Here is a 15,491-nt window from a genome sequence, read left to right as displayed (position 1 = left end):
TACGCTCCAGCTGTCCCCTACAACTCCTCTGTCCTAAATATATCTCTGCAGTGGTTTAACTGGCTTAGTTTCCAGGAAGACTGGCAGAGGTGTAGCTTTATATGTGGCCTAGCAAAATGAATGAGCAATAAATAATAGAGGGGGTTTAGGGAAAGTTTTGTTCTCACACACAACAGAGCACAGGACTTAAGGAGTAGCTTTGCTGTCCCTGTGTTTTGTTTTGAAAAGAATTTTTGAAAAAGAATGATCATCCAGAATATAGTTCATCTCTTATTTGTATTATCCTCTTTCAAAGTCTCGGTAAAACTCTCCCTTTTCTTATGTCTTTGCCAACATACCTTGGCAAAAAACTTGGCAACAGTCAGGTTTTGCTCTGCTGAGAACAGCGTCTATCAGGTTGGTGGGGAAGTTCTTACTGCTTCCTTACACTCCCCTTCTCCATCTGCTGCTTAATATGCAGCATTTATAGCTCCTGTGCTAGGGAGCTGTCTCGCGGCTGTGGGTTTGCGAAGGAGGTACTGCTCCAAGGACAAAACTCTTAGTTCTAAATTCTAGAAATAATCTCACTTTCCAAGGTTTCTGAACTGTGTTGGCAAAGGGGTATTTATGACAGCGACAGACATCTTCATAAAAAGGTCCAAGGCACGAGTTCCCCAGTCCACTCTTGCCTTTCTCTTTGTCAGTGATTGTTTTGTGCATGGGCTTGAGGAGAGGAGAGGAATACTCTTTGGAAAGTCAAACTGTACCTTTATCTGCCTCAGAAGCATGCGAGCAAGCCACTGAGAAAGAAAGCAAGCTGGTCAAAAGGATGTTGCTTAGATATATGAGAGAGATGCAATTGATTTGATTCTCTAGTGTATGTCAGGAATTATAAGACAGGTCTAGGATCTCATTGCCCTCATGGTGATGACAGTCTTTGGGCTGATGGCACATAGGCCTCAGGTTTTAAAGACCCCTCCAGGCAGGAGAATTCAGAGAACACCTTTCAGAGGAGACATACACCTAAGCCATTTTCAGAGTTATTACGAACTGGAACTGGGGAGCTTAGCATGACTTGTGTGCATTGCAATCCTGCCTCTCACTAAGATTTACTACTGTGAAGTTCCCCACCCCCCAGATTTCCTTCTCACTTTGCAGAGGGACTGAAGCAGGGCTGAGTCTGCTCCTCAGCCAAGCCTGAAGGTTTTTGTGTGTTGCTAGCAGCATGGCAGGGCCAAGGGAGTCTTGCCTGTGGATTTACACCTCCCATCACTTTTGCATGCTGTTTTTTTGGCCCCAGCATCCTCAGAAGCACAGTGTCTGCTGGGCACTCTGCCACAAATCCTCTCTCCAGAAAATACAGGTGGAAAGCAGCAATTAATTCTCCTCAGTGGAACACTCATTTAGGCAGCATAGCTATTGGAATGATCAGTGAAGAGGAGGGGACCATTTTGTGCTGTCCCTCAAGGCAGAAAAAGCCTCAACTCATAAGTGATAGCCCTGAAGGAGGTATGTTGGAATAGCTGGTTGAAGAAGATTTTTTTTTTCCTGATGCCTTTTCCCTACTGAGCACTCACGTTAAAAAGTGGGAGCTCATTCAATTGAGCAGAGGCGGCCTCTGGACTCCTGTGAGCTTATTCTGCCCAAATGAACTTGTTTAGTGAGGCAGCTTCCCAAGCCTGAAACTCATTCCTTTGAACTTTCACACTTTGTAGACCAGTAATTAAAGATATTAGAAGGAGAGGTTGAGGGAGGGCACAATTTCTTCATTTTGTTCTCTTGTTTGTTTGCTTGGAGTTCAGCCACTGGAAATGTGATACCCCTAGCATCTAAAAGAAATCAGAATGTAAAATATCCTGTTGCTTTTTCCTCTTGGCTTTCTCGGCTGCAGACTAGATAACTCAACAGGAGAAAAGGAAGCCATGGCTTTTATCTTGGCATCTAGCTCTTGGCACTTACGCTTATGTAATCAGCCTTCAGGAGACTCTATTTTAACCATTTTCATGCTTGCTCAATTATCAGTCTGTCATTTCACCCAAATTTCAAGAGGACTTGACCAGTTCTGTTTCCACCATAGATTCAAAGCTTGATTGTATCTTCAGGATCGTCACAAACTCCATCTCTGAACCTAGTGTTTTCCTGCAGGATGGTCTTCTTCTTTTGTTTTTGGTTGGTTTTTTGTTTTTTTTTTGGTTTTTTTTTTTTTCTTGGAGGCCCTTTGTCTGTGGTTATTACTTTGGCTGCCTTAATAAGTAAGAGCCATCTGGAGGCATGGTTGACCGAGTTTGCACCTGCGTCTACATCTGCACTGTCTGGCCATGTCAGGTGGATGTTCACCTAAAAGATCTATCTCAGTGTGATAAAAAGGAAAAGAAAAGGGAGGGAGGGTGTAAAACTGTTATTCCTGCCTCCCTGCAACAGCAGGTGCACCAGATGGCTCACAAAGTAATTAGGGTGAAGAAACAGTGTCAAGACTTCATGCGGTGTGGTCTGTAAATGATCATCAAATCAAATTCTTTATCAAAGATGGAGTTTTCTCTCTCCCCACTGGCAAATCGATACACATTTGAAACAGCACATGTAATCTGCTTCCTTACGTGCAGGCACCTGGAATGCAGACAGAGAAACCTGGTCAAGAGACCATTCTGGTTAAGCAGCCATCTGTCCTAACAGACTGTCCCTAAGCATTCCCAGCCTGTTAGTTGTTATGCTTTGCTTTATTTGAAGGCAATTTTTCCTTAAAAAAATTTTTTTTTGCCACCTTAAGTGGTCACCTAGGGGAAATTTTGCCATGCAGTATGTATGGTAAACAGCACAAGGCTTCTTGGTAGAGTTGTGCTTGGCAGCAGAACAAGGACCTTGCACTGGTTTAATCTGCAGATCTACTAAAGATTCTTGTATTTCCCCCTTTTTCTTAGCTTTTCACTGTGTTAGCTCCCTTGGCTGCAGTGAGACTCTGGCTCCTGCTTGAGCTATCAGAGCTCTGCTTGGCGTTTTGGGTATTTGTTAGCATAGGATAACGCACTGTCACTGTGCCACAGCCCAGGGTGCCTCAGCCGAGGACCACTGCAGCCCTACCATATTGCAAAGGGTCTGCTTCTGCACACCTGTGTGCTGCCCTTCTCTTCACCTAGCCCCTCTCTGCACTCACCTGAGTACCCACTCCAACTACCAGTGTTCTCTCCTTTTTTCAATGCCTTTGTCCCTCACTTCAAATCCCTCTTGTGCCCATGGAACTCTGCACCACCCTGGCACCCATGGGAGCAACATGGATGGAGATCACAACCACTGGTGACCAGTTGAATGGCAGGCTTATGGCTTTAAATATTTTTACAAGGGTATTTCTATTTAGGTTCTGAAACAACTCTTTTTGTCACACACAGCATTTCGTTAAATAACTACAGTAAAGCAATATCCCACAAAAAAGGAGAAGCCTAAAAATGAGCTTTCAGCTGGCTTCTCAGATAATCACAGAGCAGTGAGGGAGCAGCTGCACAAGGTTTAGATACTCCAGGATAAATTCTGTAGAAAAGCTTACACATAGAAAGAAGTTTTAACAATGTGCATAATGCTAGCCTAGAATTTGAGTCTAAGAAAGGCAGTCTGTTGTCCTGCTGCTATTTACAAACTGAATTATTTTGATTTGACTGTCAGTGTGTTTGGGTTTTGTTTTTTGTTTTTTTTTTTTTTTTCCAAATTATATTCTGCTATGTGAGTTTACATATTAAAATTGATAGATTTACCTTTCCAAATCCATTATTTAAAAAAAATTAATTTCAGTTTTTTGAAAGCCTGTCTATAGCTGAACGCTCTCTGTTAAAGGAAGTTATGACAGGGTTAAAGGGATACAGGCTCCTATGGCAAACACGTGCCACATGCAGGAGATGAAATCTCACCTGGGTTACAGTACAGGAGACTGGAGTGGGCTGGTGTAGGGCCCACTGTGATGCTGAAAAAAGAAAATTTCTCCAGAACTGTATTTGCTGTGTTTGTGTAAATAAATCTAGAACTAAAACATTTTAGCTTTTAAACCTACTTGGCAGCTGGCCAGCAGCATCTTAACTTGCTGAGCTTTTTTGGCCAGGAAGTTTGGCTCAGTTCTTACTAATTTTACACTCAGATCCAAACACCAATCAGAGGACAGTCTAATTCCTCTAAAAGACAAGTACATCTCTGTGACTGGACTGTGCCCCACAAAAATACACAGTGTTTCTCCTGTCTTTTAAAAGCTGCTCTCCCCCTTCCCTGCTCCCCCTTTTCTCTCCCTTTCCTCTTCCCCCAGGCTTGGCAAGCGTCTGAGCCCAATTCTTGGGCAGATGCTATTGCAGAAAAGGTGCATGGTAGGAACATCTCCTTGTGATTTCTCAGGAAGAAAACTCACATGAGCAATCAGGCTCTGGGCCTCAACTACATGGAGGGATCTCTGTTCCCTTGGATGGTTTGGCATACAGCCTGAAGATTATTCTTCCTTGCTACCTAGCTGACAATCAGGTACCTGCTTAGGATTCTCTGGACCAGCTGGATTTTTGTTTCTGTTCAGTGAACTAGGTGTTTTCTGTTTTGGGCAGATCTGCGCCTAATTTTTGACTTATAAATCCTTTACTGCTTCTAGATCTCACTTTAATATAGCCAGCAGTTCAACTCTTTCAATATCCACACTGTTCAAACCTAGATGATTGTCTATCCTGTAATTACAGTGGTGAGCAGCGTGTCAGTACCTTAAATGTGCATTCCTGGTTACTCATAGCCATATTCTTCTCCTCAATTCTAGCAAAAAGAAGCTAAATTTCCCCACTGGTATTGCTAAAACCACCTTTTCAAATCAAACCTAAGCAAATAAACAGCTCTTGCGTATGCACTCTGACCTTAACTGTTTCCACAGCGAATAAACTATTCTGTCTCGCTCTACCATACATCTGGAGTTTTCTCCATCAAATATGTCTTCATGGAAAAGATGAAAAAAACCTGTTTGTAAAATGCCTAGATCTTTATTTTCCTGCAAGAGGCGGTCTAGGAGTTTTCCCCTTTTATAATTTGCATTTTTGCTTTTGTTTTTGTATATCATCTTCATATGTACCAGAAAGTATATTTAATTTCCCTACTGCTTTTGATTACTCCTGGTTGGCAAACAATGAAGACTAATTGTTTTCTGATGTAGCAGAAACAAACATGATTCTTATTCACAAGTAACCTTGGCAGTGTCAAAAGGGGCATACACAGCCCTGGGAACAATTTCCTTAGCTAGCTGTACTTACAGAGCCACAAAGAAAAGTCATTTTGTTGCTGTTTCAAAGATAAAACTATGGCAGAGAACTAAGATGCAATCCAAGCCTCATATTCAAATTAACAGGCAATTAAGCTGAAATGCATTTTTAAATTGCAGGAACATGAAAACAGTGATGCAACTGTTCTTGGGGTAGGTTTGCATGGAAAAGAAGTACAGGAAGCTGCCCAGTCCCATTGCAGCCTGGGCCCAGTACAAAAATATGTGGACATATAAGATGGGATGAAAGCTACCTCAGGCATCCTGCTGTATCCCTGTGCCAAACACAAACATGCCCTTAGTGATGGATGGAAGAGGGGGCAGGTAAATCTTAAGGTAGATGTCTTTTTTTCACAGATGTGTATAAACAGTCAGAGCAATTTAACTGCTTATAAAATGAAGAAAATGGATATATTTTCACTGGTAGATGATGGAATAAAAAAAATGTTATCATTCTACAAATGGTATCTTTTATATGTTTCCAAAGAGAGAAAGAAAACAAATAGCACAATTAATCTATTCATTTTGCTCTGTGGTAATGTTTCTTCAAATTAAATTATTCCATAATGACCCATTCAGTGCTTTGCATTATCTTTGAAACAAATAGTCTATTATTTTGGTACTTCTCTGGCCCTTAAAAATGTGTCTCAGTTCTTCAAAAAGTGATGTAGGAAAGTAATATTTTCTTCTGATTCACAAATAGTAAGCAGGTACTGAAATTCTAAAAGTCGTACTTCCTAGTGTGTGTGATCCCACTGAATTTCTGTGCATGAGTTTTGCAGTGGCAGAGCCTAACAGAGGACTGAGATCAAACAAAAATGAGGACAGGACTGTGACTGAAGCTCACCTCACACAGAGCACACTGAGATCATCTCACACTGAACTCACTGAGATCATCTCACACTGAACTCAAACTACCCTTCCTTACTTGTAGGAGTTTTGCTGAAGCAAGAACTAGAAAATTAGGTCTCTGTGCACATGAACAATGTTAATAAAATCTTTTTGAGTCATGAAAGTCAAATTTCCAGTGTTCAATAGTTTAATAGTACTTGTGGTCAATTTGGGTTCAGTCTTTCAGTTAGCTAATTCTTCATTGTGAGGATGCCACACCAAAAATATTGATCTTGTTCTGAGCAAAATGCCAACTGTGCTCAGTGTAAGTCTGTGCTGAAACCATTGAAGGACTAAGCCCTATGTGGCGGCTATAACATTTGAATTAAGAGGCACAGTAGAACATTTTGCAGTTTTTCTAATTAAAATAATAATTATGTAGTGTCTATCAGCATGGAATTCCAAATGTAAGCCTCAGGGTCAAATGGCTTAGAAAACTGAAACTCTGCTCCCTTTCTGGGGAAAAAAAAAAAAAAAGGAGATGAAGCCATTCTATGCAGCTTCATTTACATAAATTGCAAATATTGTTTACAAATAATACCATTTACTGTGTTCTGCTCTTCATAAATGACAAAATATTCTTACTCATGCACCACAGTAGCATGAACCCCAGAACTGGTAGGTCACTCTCATCAACAGGCAGTGATTTTATGTTTGATAGTGCAGTAAAGAGAGCTCATTTAAAGGGTGCATGATATTCTTACGAGCACAGGTTGTGCGTGTAGTTCTGCTGCCCTTGAGTATGGCAGGTAAAGCTCATTTAACCTGGTTGGCTTTGGGACTGAAGAGAACACGTGGTCAAGATAGTTAGGATGCCTTTTTGGAAACTCAGCACCAAACCTGCAGAAGAAGATTTGAAATCACAGAACTGAGCCCAATTAGCTGCACATCAGAGTAGATGCTGCTGAAGTGATTTTCCTTGAACTGAAGCTGTGTGGTGGAGGATCAATCAATCAATTTATGAACACCTCGAGGGTAATAATAGTCTAGTGAATGTGAATTTGTCAAGGACAAATTGTATCAAACCAATCTAATTTCTTTCTTTGACAGGATAAGTGAATAAGGGGGAAGAAGTAGATGTGATCTATCTTGGCTTCAGTAAGGCTCTTGAGTCTCCTACAGAGCATTCTCATAAGCAAATTATGGTATATGATTAAATCACCACAGAGAAGGCTCACAGCTGGTTGAGAAAACAAAATCAAAGAGAAACTATCACTTATTTTTTTGTCAAACTGGGAGGACATTTAAAATTGTGTATTTCTGAGTCCATTTTTATTCAATCCTTTGCTGATCAATGATCTGGATGATGAAATCATGAGGACGCTTTCAAATTTTGAAAGAGTTCCAGAAAATAGGAAATTGTTCCAAAATCAGCTGATGGAAATTTGATAGAGGCACATGCAATTGCAATAGAAGTGCTTTGCGTGTATGAAACTGGGGAGAAGACACTTGGGAAGCAGAATAAGGCAGAGAAGGAGTTAGGAGGATAAAGACAGTGGCAACAGTGTGACACTACTATGCAAAAAAAAAAAAAAAAAAAGAGTCTTCTTTTTTTTGGACAAATTAATTTTCATTTGTGAAGGATAAGAGGCTGTAGGTAGCTCTAGATGACCTTGCTTGAGCACAGGTTGTCAAGATGACCTCCAGAGGTCCTTTGCAGCCTCAACCCTTCTGTGTTTCAGCATCAATCTCACTATTGAGACCAGTGATACCTCATTTCAAGTGAAGTTTCAGGCTTCAGACTATGGGAAAGATGTAAACAAACACTCAAAGGGCAACAGGAAGATAAGATAAATGATAGAGGCTCAAAAAACTTGACATCTGAAATAGGCTGAAAGTGAAGTAGGCCACCTCTGTATCATTTGTTGCACTGGGCAGCAAATGTCCTCCAATTTCTTAGTGTCGTTAAAGCACATGACTAACATTTGAAAACTGGGGCTTTAACAGACTTCTGATGTATGTTTGATTTTGTGTCATTTTGTTGTGTATTTAAAAGCTTGGATGTTCTTTATTTCTTTCTCTCCAATTGAAGTGCATCAAGTTTACCATGTTTTCTTGTTTGCCTTTTTGCTGCTTTTTTTTGGTGTACTGAAATATCCCTAGACACAAGAAACTCTGCTGTTCATGTTGGCAACTAAGATTTACAGAAAAATATAATTTCAGCTCTGTGTACTTAGGGCTTTGTAAATTTTGTAGCATTACACCACTCTCTTCTTCATTTCTGTTGCACTGATTGGAGCAACACTGGTGAAGAAAATGAGTAGTGTTAGTCAAGAAAATACTGTGGCTTTATGGAGTAACTATTCGTGAAGAAAAAAGCCTTGAAACATTTCCAGAACTGGAGGCAGAGAATTTATTGTTCCTGCTGGGTCCCAGAATAACTACTGCTTTGTGTCATCATTTTATAATCCTTGTCTGTCAATAAACATAACTGTAGCTAGCAATAAAAATGATACAGGCTCAGTCAGGCAATGCTACCCTGGTAAAACAAATTTATGAGCCAGTTAATATTTTTAATCCTGTTACAGAGATGACCTCAAAACCCAGACCATTTATTTAAGCTTCTATCCCCTAAAGGAGCACATGTGGATGTCAGATAAATGAAACCTGCTTTTGAATCATGTTGATCTTGGGCTGAGGTTGGGTAACAAGAGGGAGAAAGGGTGGAACTGTGGACATCTGTCTGCAAAAACAAGCCAGCCCCATTAGTGTCTGTCTCCTGTCCAGTACAGAGTTGGTGAAACACTCTTGCAGGCTCAAATGAAGCCATTCATTTGATGACACAAAATTCAGTATGTTGTATTTTCCCCTTCCCCACATCAGTTACATGCCAGCGATTATTCCAGTTCTACCATTGATCCAAGATGACTTTTCACAACAGGGAGCCGTTCTGTTTACACTGCTTCAGAAATCTCTGAGATGTTATTTGATCTACAGCATCCATTAGATGCACAGAATACATTTCCTTCTCTATTGTTTCATCTTATTAGGAAGATATGGCAATGACACTGTCTGCTAATTGCTATCCACCTAGTGCTTTGTGCCTTGTTAATTTTGACTAAGACTTTTCCTACACAGCACACTGTAGATATTGCTAATAGGAGAAAGACAGGTAGTTAATTGGTGTCTTGAGTGTTACACAGACAAATGAAAATTCACTGATAATCAGTTTTTCTTTGATGGAAGGGTCAGCTCTTGTCACTAGTTGTTACACTGTCCTTTCTCTCTATGCTGCAAAGTACAGTATTTTATGCTTGTAATGGCTACCAGAAGAATATATGCTGCTGCCCACAACTTATAATGCAATTATTATGAGGAATGGTCACTTTTTGAACCTTGGCCAGGCATTCTCCTGAAAGTGAAAGCCAGGGAGGGTCCTAGGCCAGAGAGTATTTTTGCACTGATTGTCTGAGTCTCCTGGAAAGTCTGCAACATACCAAGGCAAGACACATGGTCTTAACAACACAGTTACAGGTTATAGGCACCAAGTATAAAGTCAGAGTGGCTACAAAGATATGTTCTTATTTGGGGAAGCCAGATGAGTCAGTCTGGCAATAGAAGTTCTACTTCTAGTTCTCATCTGTCATATAAGAGAGGAATTTTTGATGGCTCCAGACAGCGATCCTTTGAGTCCTGAAAGAAAATAACTGAAAGTGCAAGGGAAAGAGTTTTCTTTCACCCAAGCTACTTACAAAATCTCTTTGTTCTTGGACTTAGACCCCAATCCACATCTTCTGCACTGCCTCATCAAAAATACAGGTTGATGTTTCACTTCTTATGTCTTGTATATCAATCCTTTACTGCATCCACAGGTAATATACACATCTCAGGTAAAAAAAAAAATTATGATCCTTATAGAGTGAGAGCTAATTGTTGAGATAGATGGACAGAAAGAGCAATCAAGTCTCCTAAAACAGGATAACAGAAGCTTTCTGGTCATGAGCAAAAATATTTACATACCAGTATATAAGACCAGTATAGAAAAGATAGATTGACTGTAAGTTATCTTCCTGCAAGTTGGTGGTTTGTAGAGCATTGGTGTTCTGCAGCCCCCACAAAATGCAGAACTGAGTATGCAGCATATCTGAAGTAATGGCAAGACTTTTAGATTTATATGCCTGCATTAAAGACAAATTTGGTAACCATGTAGAGCGCTATACATCATGTTCAGTGTCTCTCTGTTCACTACAAAGGTTTACTTGTGAAAAAATGTTCCGGTTTCACTGTTAATTTTTTTCAAATTTCTGTATGTGAAGAACAGCCTTCAGACAAATAATCATTTAAGTATAGCAGCTGAAAACAATTGCTTGGAAGATTATAGCATCAATTAATTCGTAGACATTAGAATGGCTCTCTGGATAACAATCAGAAGTTGCCAGACAAGAAAAATCGAGCCGTAAGGTAAATGAAACAAAAAGTCCTACTAAATTCAGTACAGTCTGGTGACAGTCAAATTCTAGATATAGCTTCCTGCTGAACTGCAAGAAGGCTATGTGTGAGCTTAATCATGTGTAATGATATGGATGAGCACAGCTCAGAACAGCACCCTTGCACTCTTCATTCTGCCTAATGTGCCAGTGCTCCTGCACACAGAAGCTCAACTTCTCAACCACTGTCTGAACTTACAGATATTATAAATTAAAAAAAAAAAAACACCTCCATCAGAAAATATTTTACCTACATTGTCATAATAACACCTACAATTAGAGACAGGGAGGGAAAAAACCCATGAGTTTTTAATCTCTTCTCTCCTGGTTTGGCTTTTTTGTGCATTTGAAAGCAAGCTGTACATTGTCTGTTTCAATGTTTGCTCAGTCTAGTCTCTCTGTTATTCTTGGGGGTAAGGGAGGGGCTAGGGAAGGAGAGAGACAAAAGAATCACATAACAAAAAAAGGAAAAGGATAATAATATGATTTTAAAATCTGGAAAAAGGTATTAACACAGGTTTTTGTGGATACATCCAGAGAAGGACAGGCAAAATGTTTTAACTGACTAGATTTTGAGCTCGGAGAAAGGAAGGGCTGTGTCAATATTCTCCCTGCAGGGAAGGCAGAGAGAGCAGGGGAGGAAAGCAGGTGAGAATCCTCCTCCCTCCTGTGGCTGCCATTCTGTGCCTGTGTTGAGCTGTGCATGTGCTGCACACAGCCTCGGCAAAATGCTGATGTACTTCTCTCACAGGTCTGTCTGTGAAAGAGCAAACACTCTCCCTATCAGTTCCCTTCCTCTCTGTGTCTTAGTGCAATTGTCAAGTTTGAAAATTACAGACATTGCATGTGCTTAAGGAATTGCTAACTCACCCTTCTGATTTCCTCCTTCCCTTCTTTTCACCAGGTGGGCAGTTTTCATTTTTCACATTCAGCTTCACTCCTTGTTTTCGCCTTTCAAATCTAGCAGTGACGCAGGAAGAAAAAATAAAGACGTCAATAGTATAAAGAATATCTCATTAGTTTTGATTTATTATTTTTTCCCTTCCCTTGCACAGAAAACTGTAGATTTAATTTGAGGAGAACCTAACTGGTAAACTGCAACTGAGCAGGAATTCAGCTGGAGAAAAAAATGCAAGTCAACATGAGCAGATTTTATAAGCTTACTTAAATCCCTAACACACGAGCTCTTTCTTTTCCGCTCCTACACAATGTGTGTCACATTGGCTCTTGTAATTCTGACTACACTAAAAGCCCACCTTGAAATTAATTTCACAAAGTATCATTCCCAAAACATGTTTTCAAAACTTTATTTATTATTAGAGAGGGGAACTGAAAATTTAACCTTTGATCTAGACTAAATAACTTTTTGCTGGTTCACCCTGAACTGTCATTTCCTTTGAATGGACTAAAAGAGGCAGAACATCTGAGAAGCAAAACCTGTTTTCTGAAAATGCTATGGTCCTGCCAGTGTCTCACAGACAAGCTGGAACTAGTCTATATCAAGCTGCTTTAAAAATAGTATTTGTATTATTGCAATATTTCTTCTTAGAAAATAGGTAATTTTAATAATGGATTTATAAGTGATGGAGACAGCCATTTCCCCAGCCCCTTTGCCACAATGTGTGGGAACCTTTACCCATTGCAACAGCAGAGATGATTCCAGATATCTGTTTAGTACTTGAAATGGCTGAATGGGTTTTCTACTCACCATGCAACCAGAGGGAACTGAACCCGCAGTCTGCTATTAATCCCCATTTCTTTCGCAAAGGTTTTGGTTGTTTTCAGAACTCAGATGCTGAGGAAAGTTTTTGTTTCCTCAAACTAAATACTTGTTCCGATTTTCCAAGTGACTAGATAGGTAACACAGCCCAGGGAAACAGGAATGGGAGGGAAGGAGGGACAGGGAGGAATGGCTGCTGTGTCGAAAATTGACACTGACAGATTTTTGGACTGGGGCCTGGATTGCCCTACATCTCTGCAAAGTGCTCAGGACACTTTGGGCTCTGTGAGCTGTTGCATTAATAATGATCTTGGCTCACACATAACAAACAGCCTTAAGCTCAGGCCAGTCAATATTTAACCTGAGCTGAGAGGGAAAAGAAGGTGGCACTCCAAGCACCATCCATCCGAGTTCCCAAGCTGTGAGATAAAGCTCATCTGCCATCGGGCAGATGCTCACATTATATTCACGGCTGCTGCCTATTGTTTCACCAGCACCGGAATGGTTAACAGTTGGAATTACCTAAAATACTGTCTTTGGCTCCTGATCTTTTCTTCAGCATTCTCTGACGACCCAGGTCAATGTAAAATTCTTGTTTATGACAAGAGCATGGCATAAATGTGGAAAAAGGGGAATGCACCACTTTGTACCAGAGCATCTCAAGATGGGTTGGGCCACTGTACATCTGACATGCACTTCAGTTAATGGAAGAAACCATTCAGGAAAAATAATATTTAGCAAATATTCAGGAAAAAGAATAAATTTAAGTCCAAAATATGAATCCATATTCCGGGCTTTTACAGTGCTAATGTAAAGCCATAGGAAAAGGATATGATGCTATACAGAATTTATGAGCAACTGGAAACAATGTGAGATGTTGCAATAATGTTAGCAGTAACAATTTGTGTCTTTGCAGTGTTCAGTGCAAAAATAGCATAGAAAAATAATGCTACACAGTTTAACAATCAATGATCTCTAAAATGTAGTACTACTGAATGACTTTTTGCTGGGAGGATTCTATCTAAGACAGCAGAGAAGAAGGGAGAGAGGAATTCTCTGTATTAGTTTTAGGTTTGCAAAACTGTTTCCATTTTCCAAGGAAAATGCTGTTGGAGAAAAAAAAAAAATTCACCATTTGTAACTATTAAATACAGATGCACCAGAATACAAAATCTTTTACTTCTAATTAAAAAATGTATGAGTGCTATAAATATGTTAAGCTCTTTTGTTGTTATGGGCCAGCACAGACTAAAAAAATGTATTGTTAAACAAAGCTGTAGTCAATATTGATTTTTGTACTCCCAAAATCTTTAGCAAATGATTACATATTTGTGAATATGCATTTTGAAATTTACTTCTGCTAGCAAATACTGTTTCTACAAATAAAGATTATTTAGCCCTCTTTAGGGAGAAAATCCAGATAAGCAGAGCCACATAAAGAGAGTTTGAGAGCATTTGTTGGGGGGAGTTTGTATGGGAGGAGGAGTGAGAGTGAAAAGCAGTTCTGAGTACCAATAAAAAGTAAAATGTCTCTAGAGAGACTTTATTTGTGTTTTTTCTCCTGTAGTGAGAAAGCTTTTTAATGAAGGAAATGTCCTTTAAATTCAATGCTAAGTGATGTTAAACTGAAGTGTGCATTATGGCACCAATCTAAAAGACTAACAGGTGTTTAATTTTTGTTCACTGAAAAACTACAAGGGTTTTTTGAGACTATTTTTGTTAGGGGCTGCTTGTTTACAGCTGAGATCCTAAAGGAAAGAAAACTTTAACCTTGACAGAACAATAGAAACTGGGAAAGAAGTGACTGGCTGAACAACTCCATTTCCTTTCAAGGGCCCAGCGCAACAGTGCAAGACATCATCCGGTGTGACACACAGAGGCTTTAACAATAGCACATGTGGAAAACAGCTTAAAAGTTTTTCAAAATAGTGATGAATTTCTAGAACAATGAATGTTCAGACCTTACTTCCTGCAGCCTTCTTGCTCCCTGCTCCTCATCATTCCGGTACATTTATGTAAGAGCCTTATATCATACCTGAAGATTCAGCATTTATAAAATAAATTAGTAATATGATGTATTAAGTGTCATTAGGAACCTGAAGAATTAGAGGGAAGGTTAGACATTTTGTTTAATTTTAAATGATTTTGTTTAATGGTACAAACTAGGTGATGAAATTAAACCTCTAGTGTGTGCCCTTTCCTGGCAATCAAGTTTTGCAGAACAAAGAGAACAGAAACAGCTGAAGAACAGAGTCAGTCTCACCACCACCTCAGTCCCTATACAAGCTCAGCTGGCTTGTTTATAACACTCCAAAGTTAATTTTGTCGGTGGTTATAGTTTAGTGACAGAAAGTCCATCTATATTCTTGTTGCTGGCGGTTGTTTTTTTCTCAGTAGCTTAGCATGAGTCTGCAATACTGCAGTGAAAGCTAAAGTTATGATCATTTCCTTGGGTCATATCCATTGCATGGTGTTTTTAGGACCACAGAAGCCATGTAAGGGCTCAGTTCTGTTTTTCATGATTATACAAACTGCTGCTGAAAACAATATTTAGTGAGGGAAGCAAGAATGTGCCCCAGGGCATGAGGAGGATATCCTACTTCCACTGACCATTCCTGGATGACAAGGAAAACAGGATTTGACTGAAATGGCACAGCTAGGAACAACAGCAATACAAACACCTGTAACAGCAGTATAATCAACATGGTAAAGCCATGTTTTGATAACATTATAAGTAAAGGGACTGGTTTCCTGCAATGACTGTACTTCTTTAAGATTGTAGTGGAGCTAAAAAGGTTCCTTTGCAATTTGTGACCTCTGTGACTTTCCTAAAGAAGGGCTTGGGATGCTTCAGAGGCAGCATGTTTGGAGTTGCTGTATGTTAATTGACTCATTAGCTTTCAGAAAAGCAATGACCTCTACTAACATCTCCTTTACATGGCACTCTTCCTATTGAATTCTTCCTTTGCCCTGACTGGTTACTTTGTCCAGTGGATGTCAGTCTCCTAATTACTTCTCCAATTCCCATCGAGTGCTGAGCATGGACTAGATTTCTATACAGCTCTTTAGTCTTCTCTCTCCAGGTTTTCCATGTCCTCCTGTTTGTTCTGTGTCATCTTTTGCTTTCTGTGCCTGTGCAGCTTCTGTTCTATTTAGAAATATCACCAGAGTAACAGTGGTTAATGCGAACACACAGAAATTTTTGATGCCA

At 39.8% G+C, this 15,491-nt stretch overlaps 1 long non-coding RNA gene across 1 annotated transcript; it reads right to left on the bottom strand.

Moving 5' to 3' along the window:
- Positions 1-2,208: 2,208 nt before the first annotated feature.
- Positions 2,209-12,424, bottom strand: LOC121359069. The gene is made up of 3 exons (XR_005955987.1): positions 12,269-12,424; positions 11,431-11,520; positions 2,209-2,586 (listed from the first exon to the last, which is right to left on the bottom strand). It is a non-coding gene; the product is annotated as an uncharacterized LOC121359069 (long non-coding RNA).
- Between the last annotated feature and the right edge of the window lie 3,067 nt (positions 12,425-15,491).

This window comes from Pyrgilauda ruficollis, unplaced genomic scaffold (assembly GCF_017590135.1).
Source record: "Pyrgilauda ruficollis isolate IOZ18807 unplaced genomic scaffold, ASM1759013v1 scaffold41, whole genome shotgun sequence".
Taxonomy (NCBI): domain Eukaryota; kingdom Metazoa; phylum Chordata; class Aves; order Passeriformes; family Passeridae; genus Pyrgilauda; species Pyrgilauda ruficollis.
Note: the sequence above shows the minus strand (reverse complement) of the source record. Positions and strands in the feature narration are given on the sequence as shown.